Here is a 12,963-nt window from a genome sequence, read left to right as displayed (position 1 = left end):
GGAGCTGTGCTTCAGTTCCGATCACTTCTGAAGCAGCTCGAACCCCTTTACAGGCTGCCAGTATCTCTTTTTCAGTGGGAGTATAGCTGGCCTCGGATCCTTTCTATCCCCGACTCCAAAAGCCAAGGGGTCGACCTCGAGTCTCCCCTGGAGCTTTCTGCCAGAGGCTCCAGGTAGGACCATTCTCCTCAGCTGCGGTATAGAGCACATTTTTCCCGTCTGGCCCGTCCCGGACTGGTCCAAGGGCTACTGCATGAACTATTTCTCGTTTAATTTGTTCAAAGGCTTGTTTTTGCTCAGGGCCCCATTTGAAATCATTCTTCTTCCGGGTCACATGATAGAGAGGGCTTACAATCAGACTGTAATTTGGGATGTGCGTTCTCCAGAACCCCACAACACCTAAGAAAGCTTGTGTTTCTTCCTTGTTAGTTGGTGGAGACATTGCTGTTATCTTGTTGATCACATCTGTGGGGATCTGGGGACGTCCATCTATCCATTTTGTTCCCAAAATTTGAATCTCCTGTGCAGGTCCCTTGACCTTACTCTGTTTTATGGCAAAACTGGCCTTCAGCAGGATTTGGATTATCTTCCTCCCTTTCTCAAAAACTTCTTCCGCTGTATCGCCCCACACGATGATGTCATCAATGTCATCAATGCCAAAGGGATTGAGAAAAATGCATTGGCAATATCAATTGTGGCATCCCACTTGGCTGCCTTTGACTCCAGTTCATACTGAAGTTCTAGCATGTCCAGTACAGCAGCACTCAATGGTGGTATGATTTCGTTCAGGCCACGATAGTCTACTCTTAGTCTTCACTCTCCATTAGCCTTTTGCACTGGCCATATGGGGCTATTAAAGGGTGAGCCGGTCCTGCTGATCACTCCTTGGCTCTCCAGTCTACGGATCAGCTTATGGATGGGAATCAGGGAATGTCTGTTGGTGCAATATTACTGCTGGTGCACTGTTGTGGTCGCGATTGGCACTTGTTGTTCTTCGACATTCAGCAACCCCACAACAGAAGGATCCTCTGAGAGACCGGGCAAGGTGGACAGCTGCTTAATTTCCTCTGTCTCCAAAGCAGTGATACCAAAAGCCCATCGATACCCTTTTGGGTCTTTGAAGTACCCTCTCCTGAGATAGTCTATGCCAAGGATGCATGGAGCCCCTGGACCAGTAACAATGGGGTGCTTTTGCCACTTCCTCCCATTCAGGCTGATTTCAGCCTCCAGTAGAGTCAGCTCTTGGGATCCTCCTGTCACTCCAGAAATATAAATGGGTTTCACCCCTTGATACCTTGATGGCATCAGAGTACACTGTGCACCGGAATCTACAAGAGCCTTATAGTACTGTGGGACTGATGTGCCAGCCCATCTGATCCACACAGTCCAGTAAACCTGACTGTCCCTCTCCTCCACCTGGCTGGAGGCAGGGCCCCTCTTATAGTGATCATAAGATTCTCCACTTCTGTCTTGTAGAAAGGGATTAGTATTCCTTATCACAGGAGCTGGAGTAAAATCAGCTCTTCCACTCCATCTGGGAAGCTGCTCGCCAGAGACTGGAGCAGCAGCTTTCCTGGGAGGATCATCCATGACCATTGTTCTCCTCTTCAGTTCAGACACCCGTTGCTCCAGAGCTGAAGTAGGTTTTCCATCCCACTTTCTCATGTCTTCTCCATGATCCCGCAGCTAAAACCATAGGGTGGCCCTTGGTGTGTACCTCCTTTATTTTCTTTCTCGAGCAGTAGGGCGCCTTCTGTTAATAGTTGAGACATGGGTTGGTACACATGGGGAGCTGGATAGATCGGATAAATCGTCTCTTAGTTGTTTGACCTCCTGGGACAGTTTTTCCACAGCTGAAATGATGGAAGGGGTGAGATTGTCTTCGAACTCTCGGAGTTGACGAATCAGGCAATCCACTGTTGGTGATGCTCCATCATTCCAGGTCATTGATGCCAATGAGTGAGCATATGATGATGGTGCACTCCGTGTAAGTTTCCGCCACATGGGTCATGTACATTCGACTTCATCTGGATCTACGGATGTGTTCCTGGCATCCGGCCTACGATAGATCATCTCTAGAATGGCTGATTCCCTCAGGGACTGGATGCCTTTCCCTATGGTGGTTGGAGTGGTTGCAGCGTCTGTTGTCGGGGTTGGTGCATCTGTTGTGCTTGGGGGTTGAGTAGCACCAACAGCTGCGTTGTCTGTTGCTGTTGGGGTTTGAGTAGCTGCTGTGCTTGTCACTGCGGTTGGTGTAGCTTCTGTGCTTGGAATTGGAGTAGCTCTGTTGTCTGTTGCTTTGCCATCAGATCCAGAGACATTTTTGTCTGGTGTTCCCAGGGTGGGATGGCCGTGGGTAAAACACAATCCGTATGTGTACCAACATGCTGATCCCCAGCACAATCAGCAGGCAGGTTTCAAGGGTATTCAAAGGCCATCCAAAGCAGGTCTCAAGGGTATTCAAAGGCCATCCAAAACCTTCAGAACTCTCAAATGCTATTGTAAATAGCCTGGTGGGGTAGCAGGGGGTGTAAGGAAATGCCTCCTTCGTAGGTTGACCCCCCGAGGAGAAAAAAAAGATATGTAATTGCTAAAATTTTCATTATATACCTCCCAGAGTATAGAGGTGATGGCCACACTGGAAGCACAAACCAGACCAGTTTCATGATCCATGAGTCTATTGTATTACAAGTCATTACCATGAAGTACAGTGAAACAAGAACCTTAGCCCAGGCCCCCCAGCCGATAAACACTAAAACAGCAAATACTGTCTGTAAGTAAGGTATGACATGCTGAAACTCTGAGATGAAGCAGAATGACTCTGAGAGCAAATAAATCAACATTGTGACAAGTAGTAACAATGAATGCTTATCACAAATATGATTAGACACACTCTGGTCAGATCTGTCTTTATCTCAACCCTTCATGCCCCAAGTTTGGCGCCACAAAGAACTGTCACAGTTTGAGCCCAGCCGGTAACTTGGAACCACGCAGCCGCTCGCTCACTCCCCCCTTCTTCCTCCCCCTGCTCCCAGAGGGATGGGGAGGAGAATCGGAAGAATGTAACTCCCACGGGTTGAGATAAGAGCAGTCCAGTAACTAAGCCTAAGTATAATACAAAACCGTGCCTACTACCACTAGTAATAATAATGATTAGGGAAATAACAAGGGGAGAGGATACAATTGATCACCACCTGCCAACCAATACCCACCCCAACCCAAGCAGTGATCTAGGCCTTCCCAGTAACTCCCCCCAGTTTATATACTGGGCATGACATGCCATGGTATGGAATACCCCTTTGGCTAGTTTGGGTCAGCTGTCCTGTCTCTGCTTCCTCCTGGCTTCCCCTCCTCCCTGGCAGAGCATGAGACTGAGAAAGTCCTTGGTCAGAGTAAACATTACTTAGCAACAACTAAAAACATCAGTGTTATCAGCGTTGTTCCCAGGCTGAAAGTCAAAAACACAGCACTGCACCAGCTACTAAGAAGGAGAAAAATGACTGCTATAGCTGAACCCAGCACAGTTAGTTTTATGTTCTTCCGAGCCAATATCCTGACACGCCTTGATATAATCAACTAAGGTTTTTGCACTCCCTCTCAGAAAAGATAAAGCCTTTTTACAATCTGCATTAGCACTTTCAAATGCTAGCTGGAATACTAAAATTTGTGCAGCTTCCTCATTTGCTGCTTGACAATTGACTGCAGCTTGCATTCTATCAATAAATGCAATATACGGTTCATGTATACCTTGCCGAATAGCGGCAAATGGTGAATCCTGACGTCCTGTCTCAGGCACCTTCCTCAAAGCTTGAACGGATAATAGAGAGGCTTGTTGTAAAGCATCCCTAGGCAGGGTGGCTTGCGCCTGAGGAGTTAAATAAGGACCTTCCCCTGGTAACTCATTTATCCCTATCCCAATGTTGTTTGCATTTGTAATATTATCCATCGTTTGTACTGTTACTAAGTCACGATATTCTGTCAACCAAACTGCATTTTGGGCTGATGTAAGAATCATTTTTAATAATGCCTTCCAATCATACGGTGTCATGGTATAACTTTCTCCTATTGCTTCCAATAAGCTCATGGTATAAGCGCTTTGCAACCCATAATCTTTGATCACCTTTCTCACCTCCTTGATCATTTCATATTTTAAAGTGGTATATTCAGGAGGCCGTTGTGGTTAATATAAAACAGGCATTGCAGTTAACATGGAAACATCGCTGCATTTTAAAGCTTCTTCATGGCAGGAGTCAAACAAAATAATTACTTTCCCTGGATTACAGGGAGGTGGTTTACTGAACAAATCAAAAGTTGGTGTTAAAGAAGCCAGTTTAGGTTGTAAAGGTGACGCTGCTGTTGGTGCCGCAGCTGCCATGGCTTTTACAGGCGTTAAAGGTGGATATAGATCAGGCTCTTTTTCTGGCTCAGCAGGCCCAGGATCAAGAGGATCAAAATCAGAACCAGATGGAGAAGGGACATCATCATGTATATTATCATCCTTCTCATTCTCCATTTTAGATCTCAAAATAGCCTCAGCCAGCTGTAAAGTTTTTAAAGTGGTATATACCATTCTCCAAGTAACAATTAACTCCTCTGGAACTTTACATAGCAACTGTTTTTTTGTTTGTAATTCTTCTCCCACCTTTGACCAAATTTGACTATCAAAAGTTCATAGAATCATAGAATCATAGAATAGTAAAGGTTGGAAAGGACCTTAAGATCATCTAGTTCCAACCCCCCTGCCATGGGCAGGGACACCTCGCACTAAACCATGTGGCCCAAGGCTCTGTCCAACCTGGCCTTGAACACCGCCAGGGATGGAGCATCCACAACCTCCCTGGGCAACCCATTCCAGTGCTTCACCACCCTCACTGTAAAGAACTTCTTCCTTACATCTAATCTGAACTTCCCCTGTTTAAGTTTGAACCCATTACCCCTTGTCCTACCACTACAGTCCGTGATGAAGAGTCCCTCCCCAGCATCCTTATAGACCCCCTTCAGATACTGGAAGGCTGCTATGAGGTCTCCATGCAGCCTTCTCTTCTCCAGGCTGAACAGCCCCAACTCTCTCAGCCTGTCTTCATATGGGAGGTGCTCCAGCCCTCTTATCATGCTCGTGGCCCTCCTCTGGACTCGCTCCAACAGCTCCATGTCCTTTTTATGTTGAGGACACCAGAACTGTACGCAGTACTCCAAGTGAGGCCTCACAAGAGCAGAGTAGAGGGGCAGGATCACCTCCTTTGACCTGCTGGTCACCCTTCTTTTGCTGCAGCCCAGGATACGGTTGGCTTTCTGGGCTGCAAGCGCACACTGCTGGCTCATGTTAAGCTTCTCATCAACCAACACCCCCAAGTCCTTCTCCTCAGGGCTGCTCTGAATCTCTTCTCTGCCCAGCCTGTAGCAGTGCCTGGGATTGCCCTGACCCAGGTGTAGGACCTTACACTTGGCTTGGTTAAACTTCATAAGGTTGGCATCTGCCCACCTCACAAGCGTGTCAAGGTCCCTCTGGATGGCATCTCTTCCCTCCAGCGTATCAACCGAACCACACAGCTTGGTGTCGTCGGCAAACTTGCTGAGGGTGCACTCAATCCCGCTGTCCATGTCGCCGACAAAGATGTTGAATAGGACCGGTCCCAACACCGATCCCTGAGGGACACCACTCGTTACAGGTTTCCAACGGGACATCGAGCCATTTACCACAACTCTTTGCGTGCAGCCATCGAGCCAGTTTTTTATCCACCGAGTGGTCCATCTATCAAATTGATGTCTCTCCAATTTAGAGACAAGGATGTCATGCGGGACAGTGTCGAACGCTTTGCACAAGTCCAGGTAGACGACGTCAACTGCTCTGCCCCTGTCCATCAATTCCATGGCTCCATCATAGAAGGCCACCAAATAGGTCAGGCAGGATTTCCCCTTAGTGAAGCCATGTTGGCTGTCACCAACCACCTCGTTGTTTTTCATGTGCCTTAGCATGTTTTCCAGGAGAATCTGCTCCATGATCTTGCCAGGCACAGAGGTGACACTGGCTGGTCTGTAGTTCCCTGGGTCTTCCGTTTTCCCCTTCTTGAAAATGGGGATCATTTTTCCCTTTTTCCAGTCGTCGGGAACCTCACCTGACTGCCATGATTTTTCAAATAGAATGGACAGTGGCTTAGCAACTTCATTCGCCAGCTCCTTCAGGACCCGTGGATGGATTTCATCAGGTCCCATGGACTTGTGCACGTTCAGGTTCCTAAGATGATCTCGAACCTGATCCTCTCCTACAGCGGGCCTAAGGTCTTCATTCTCGCAGTCCCTGCATCTGCCTTCCAAGACTTGAGCGGTGTGGTCAGAGCACTTGCCAGTGAAGACGGAGGCAAAGAAGTCATTGAGAACCTCAGCCTTCTTCAAATCCAGGGTAGCCAGTTCTCCCGATAGCTTCTGGAGAGGGCCCACATTATCCCTCATCTGTCTTTTATTTGCTACGTATCTATAGAATCCTTTCCTGTTACAGGAAACCAAGTGCAATGGGTCTTTACTCACATTAACAAGGAGGCCAGTTTTACCGGTGCTACCTTAAATCCCTGTTCTTTTAAAATTCGCTGTAAAACTTCAATATACAATTTATGCTCTTGTGATGTTGCTTGCCCCATGATTGCTCTAACTGTGTTACTTACCCTTTCAACGGGAAGGACTGTGTGCGTGTCTTAGGATTCTGAAGTCAGAAATTTCCATCCCTCTTCTTTAGTTCAGTTACGGAGCCGCCACTGGTATTATTAAGCACCCATGTTGGGCGCCATTTGTGGCAGGCTGAAAGACATGGCCTCAGTGTATGCTCAAGCCAAACCAAATCCATTTATTTCTCTCACTGCCTTGCTTTTATAGTTACATTTCAGGAACTTGACTATGCAGCCAAACAGGATGTTTATGCACACAGCAAACACTCTTCCTTAAACATACGAATGCTGTCCCAGTGTTCAAGGACAAAGGATGATCTGACCTGTTCTGGTTTTCCATAAACAAGTCATAAAGTGACCAACACTATCACACATTCCTGTTTCACACCCACACACAGCTGTGCTTTGAACTCCTGAGAAAGGCTGGTCAAGACCTGTCGAGGCACTATTTATGCTTCTGTTTGCTTCTTGCTAAAGCTCTTAAAGATATAGTTACATTCTTTGGGTCATGCAATGTTTCGCAAGATCTCTCCACATACTACTCCAACATAATTAATGCCCACAAACACCTCAAACATCAATGCTTTGTGTGGACATTGATTACTCCCGACTAGTAACCTACATTTCTTTACAACTACTCAGAGCAATTACAAAAAGAAAACCTTTATAGAACCCCTAAAGACCTACTTAGGTAACACACATGCTTTCTTCAATTCCACTGACAGCTACATGTACCTATATGTGATTTGACAGCTCTCCAACAAACACCTAATTCTATTTCATTTCATCATAAAGAAGTTAATTATTTTTTTTTTTTGTAGTCCCAAGTAAATACTGTCACCACCAGTAATAAAAAAAAAAAATAATAAAAATTTCTCTTTTTGAAAGAGCAATGTTTACTTGCAGGCATTAATGAACCCCATTTAGCTTCATACTTTCTTTTGCAATTTCAGTGACAGCCTGACTGACTGGAATATAACAGTGGTTTGAAACAAATTATATGGAATACCATGGTTAAATTGCTTTGTTACTGACTCCAAGTACTTTCACGATACCATTATTTATATTTCAATTCCTCAAAGCTCTTGTACTACAATGCTAACAAATACACACTGCCTCATCTTTCTAAACCTTACAACCCTTCTATTTAGGCACTTTTTACTTATCATTTTTATACATACATTTAACCTCTACAAATTCAGCATTACCTTACTAGTAAGTGTATCTATTTAGCACCTACAATACTCTACCTAATTCCTGGAGTCCTTTACACATTTCTTACTGTAGGAATGAGGCCTGAGGCTGTTAGATATGTGGTGAAGGGATTAACAGGTCAAGACCCTGATAGGGGTGATCAGCTGCTGATAAGGGTGATGGAGGACAGATGGCCTGTCTCAGCGGTGTAGGAGAGGGAGTGATGCTAACATGTCACAGTTCTGTTCCTCCCTTGTGTCAAGACCCACAGCCCATGAGGTGCCTGACAAGCACCTTACTGAGACTCTCCTTATCTTTCATTTACACATCAAAATACACTAAAGTAAGAAAGTGGCTGCCCCCCACACCGTATGTGACAGCAGCAACCTGTAATTTGTCCACAGTCTCACCTCCACTTCTCTCAAAGTATAAATTTGGCATTTGAACTCCTCCATAGCATGAAGATGAGAATAGACCCCACTTTCCAGACAAGTTGATGGGCTTGCTCCTCTCTCCTCCCCAAAACAGGGACTCCTCTTTGGTAAGATTTGTACCTTCACCTATGTCAGATGATACCCAGCTGGAATTAAGCTTAATGAAATACCAATTGGTTATTTTTCTATATGAGCTCAGTTAATCATTGGCTAGCTTTGGATTTTGGCACTAATGCAGGAAGTGAATTTATCAACACTAATTCCAAATCTGTATTTCTGTTACTTCAATAAACCACACTATTCATGTATCCATAATCGTGAAAGTTCTTATTGAACATGACTGGACATATAGTGTCAAATTGTTTATAATCAGAAATTAAGCCCCGCTGCGCCCAGCCACTCCGATCTCTGAGGACTGCCTGGAATGAAAGAGGGTTTATTTTCTGCCAAATTTCTGTAGTCTTAACGCAACAGGAAAAAAATGCTTAGTCGGCAGGATTGACATGGATAAACTGCTGCAAGAATATGTGTGCACCATCCCAAGAGGGAATAGAATGGGCTCAAAAATTTTGGAAAGATGAGGATAAAGTGGTAGAAAGGATATAACAATGTAGGAGTCAGAAAAAAAAGAGGTAAAGGAATAGTTTGTTCAATATTGGGGACATGTTTATCTTGCATGCAAATGGAAATCAGAGTCCCGTTCTCCCCCACCCCCAAAAAAAGAATGCTGATGTAGAATATACTTCTTTGAAGTCAGTTCTTGAAAAAGAAAAGAAAATTGAGAAAATTTGAGGGCATGAGTTGGTAACCTCATGAGTGAAAATGAAAATCTTAAAAGTCTGTTGGCTGCAGCTGAAAACCAAGAAAAACAGCTGCAGGATCTCTTATTAAGGGAAATGCCACTTTCAGTTTCATCTAAACAAATCCTCAAATAAATACACTGTGCAGACCCCATTATATGGGATGGAGATATCTGGCATGGTGATGATAATAATGAACTGGAGGAAGGTTTTGATTATGATCTTGTCCTAGAACCCATATCTATACGACTGTTGATTAAAACCAAAATTGCAAATGAGGGAGATGATAATTCTCGTACTACTGTACACACCAGTCATGGTATCCTGATGATGTGGAAAATTTGCAGGACAAATGTTCCAGGTGGTCAGAGGAATCCAAGATGGCATATGTATGGCAAGTCTCCCTTATGGGAGGAGACTGAATTTTACTATGAAGAAGCGGGAGGTTATTGGGGTCCCGGTGTTGTTGGAAATGTGGATTCATGCCCAGAATGCAGTAAAGCAATTCCACACACAGCTGGAGATTGTGGAAATATCTCTCTCAGGAAAAAAAAAAAGAAAAAAACCTGTCTTTTTTTAAGCCCAGCTGGCAACTCAGAACCATGCAGCCGCTTGCTCACTCCCCCCACTTCTTCCCTCTCTCCTGCTCCCAGAGGGATGGGGAAGAGAATCGAAAGAATGTAAATCCCATGGGTTGAGATAAGAACAGTCCAATAACTAAGGTATAATACAAAACTACTACTACCACCACCAATAATAATGACTATAAGGGAAATAACAAGGGGAGAGAATATAAAACTAAAAGGGGAAAAGGAAAACAATAAACATAAGTGATGCACAAAATTGCTCACCACCTGCCAATCGATACCCAGCCTGACCCAAGCAGCGATCTGGGCCTTCCGGGTAACTCCCCCCAGTTTATATACTGGGCATGATGTGCTGTGGTATGGAATACCCCTTTGGCTACTTTGGGTCAGGTGTCCTGCCTCTGCTTCCTCCCGGCTTCTTGTGCCCCTCGTCACTGGCAGAGCATGAGAGACTGAAAAGTCCTTGATTGGGGTAAGCATTTCTGAGCAACAACTAAAAACATTGGTGTATTATCAGCATTGTTCTCAGACTAAAGTTGAAAACACAGCACTGCACCAGCTACTAAGAAGGAGAAAAATAACTATTACAGCTGAACTCAGGACAGATATATTGCTTGCTACATTGTACACTAGAAAAAAGAAGGCACCTCCTGAACTGTGGACATCAGTGCCTAAGGGACCAGTGAAACTTACTGTGAAACACAGTTAATGAATTACACATGGAATGATGATTGCAGAAGGAATAATCATATTAATCAAATTAAATGAGGAATATAAACTTTGCCAAGTTGCTAAGGATAGAACTGAAAATAATATTGGGACCAAATATCTATAAAAGAAGGGTGTGAGACTTAGGATGTTTTTCACATCATAAATCTCAAAGGGGGAAATTGATATGATGTATTGCTCCTACATTGTGCACCTGCAATTAATAGCCACAGTTACATAGTTACTTCTCCTGGTTTCATAGAATGATAGAATAGTTAGGGTTGGAAAGGACCTTAAGATCACCTAGTTCTAACCCCCCTGCCATGGGCAGGGAGACCTCACACTAAACTGTCACCCAAGACTCCATCCAACCTGGCCTTGAACACCGCCAGGGACAGAGCATTCACAACTTCCTTGGGCAACCCATTCCAGTGCCTCAGCACCCTCACAGTAAAGAACTTCTTCCTTATATCTAATCTAAACTTCCCCTGTTGAAGTTTGAACTTGTTACCCCTTGTCCTACCACTACAGTCCCTAATGAAGAGTCCCTCCCCAACATCCTTATAGGCCCCCTTCAGATACTGGAAGGCTGCTATGAGGTCTCCACACAGCCTTCTCTTCTCCAGGCTGAACAGCCCCAACTTTCTCAGCCTGTCTTCATACGGGATGTGCTCCAGCCCCCCTATTGTCCTCATGGCCCTCCTCTGGACTTGCTCTAACAGCTCCATGTCCTTTTTATGTTGAGGACACCAGAACTGTACACAATACTCCAAGTGAGGTCTCAAGAGAGCAGAGTAGAGGGGCAGGATCACTTCCTTCGACCTGGTGATCACACTTCTTTTTTGCAGCCCAGGATACGGGTGGCTTTCTGGGCTGCGAGTGCACACTGAAGCTGGCTCGTGTTAAGTTTCTCATCAACACCCCAAGTCCTTCTCCTCAGGGCTGCTCTGAATCTTTTCTTTGCCCAACCTGTAGCTGTGCCTGGGGTTGCCCCGACCCAGATGTAGGACCCTGCACTTGGCTTGGTTGAACTTCATGATGTTGGCATTGGCCCACCTCTGAAGTGTGTCAAGGTCCCTCTGGATGGCATCCCTTCCCTCCAGCGTATCAACTGAACCACACAGCGTGGTGTCGTCGGCAAACTTGCTGAGGGCGCACTCAATCCCACTGTCCACATCTCCAACAAAGATGTTGAACAAGATGAGTCCCAACACCGATCCCTGAGGGACACCACTTGTTACCCATCTCCAACTGGACATTGAGCCGTTGACCACAACTCTTTGCATGTGGCCATGCAGCCAATTATCCACTGAGTTTTGTTGTACTTTATAATAGTGGCTTGTGATACAATAGAATTACTGATTATGAAACTGATCTGGTATATGTTCTCAGCACTGCCATCACCTCTGTACTTTGGGAGACATGTAATGAGAATTATTAGTAATTAAACCCCTTTTTTTTCTTCCCCTCAAAGGGCCAACCTATGGAGGAGACATTCTCCCACATCTTCCCCTTAACCACCAGGCTATTTACAGTAGCATTTGAAAATTTTAAAGATTTTGAATATCCTTTGAGTACCTTTGAAACCAACCTGCTCCTTTTACTAGGAACCATTATCTTGTTGAATATGGTTCAGGTCTTGTTTAAGGTTAAACTACTATTTAAGAATACCAAAAGATCGTCCCCAAGGCTGGATAGTTATGAGTGGCAGGGTGTGTGGGATTGTATGGGTAAGTACCTAGGCCAGTGGGCCCCTCCAGTGCTTTGGAACTTCACCCCTGAACAAGTGCGACATCCAGAAAAACTAGTAAAACATTTAGAAAAAGTATGCTGTCATCCTGGCAATATCAGAGAGGTACAAATCACTGCAATGTGCTAGGGCCTGGACTATGCCTACAGAGCCCTGCTCAACACTATCCAATACACTCAAGGGGAAAAGAAGGCCTCTGGATCTGATGGCAAAGCAACAGGCACCACGGCTACTCCAACACCAGTGACAGGCACTGCGGCTACTCTAACCCCAGTGACGAGCACAGCACCTACTCCAACTCTGACAACAGACACTGTGGCCACTTCAACCCCAGTAGCAGACACTGTAGCTGAACCAAAGAACCAACTCGTGCTGCTACCAGTTGCCCCTGTGCAGAAGAAGAAATGGACACGAAAGTCACCTCATGTGGTGAAAGAGGATGAAGCAGGGACATCTCAAGAAACAGAGGAAGAGGCAGAACCAGAGGTAATCTCTCAATCCCTGACTTTAAGTGAGCTGCAGGATATACAAAAAGATTTCAGCCGTCATCCAGGTGAGCACATCATCACATGTCTTCTCTGATGCTGGGATAATGGAGCTAGTAGGCTGGAATTAGAGGGTAGGGAAGCCAAGCAGCTGGGAACACTTGCTAGGGAAGCAGGCTTTGAGAAGTTGAATGGAAAAGGGACACAATCCCTCAGCCTCTGGAGGCAACTCCTATTAGCTGTGAAGGAAAGTTATCCCTTCAAGGAAGATGTTGCATGCAACCCAGGGAAGTGGATGACAACAGAGAGAGGTATCCTGTACCTGAGGGAATTAGCTGCACTAGAG

Source organism: Strigops habroptila, chromosome W (genome assembly GCF_004027225.2).
Source record: "Strigops habroptila isolate Jane chromosome W, bStrHab1.2.pri, whole genome shotgun sequence".
Taxonomy (NCBI): Eukaryota; Metazoa; Chordata; class Aves; order Psittaciformes; family Psittacidae; genus Strigops; species Strigops habroptila.
This window is presented reverse-complemented; position numbering follows the sequence as displayed.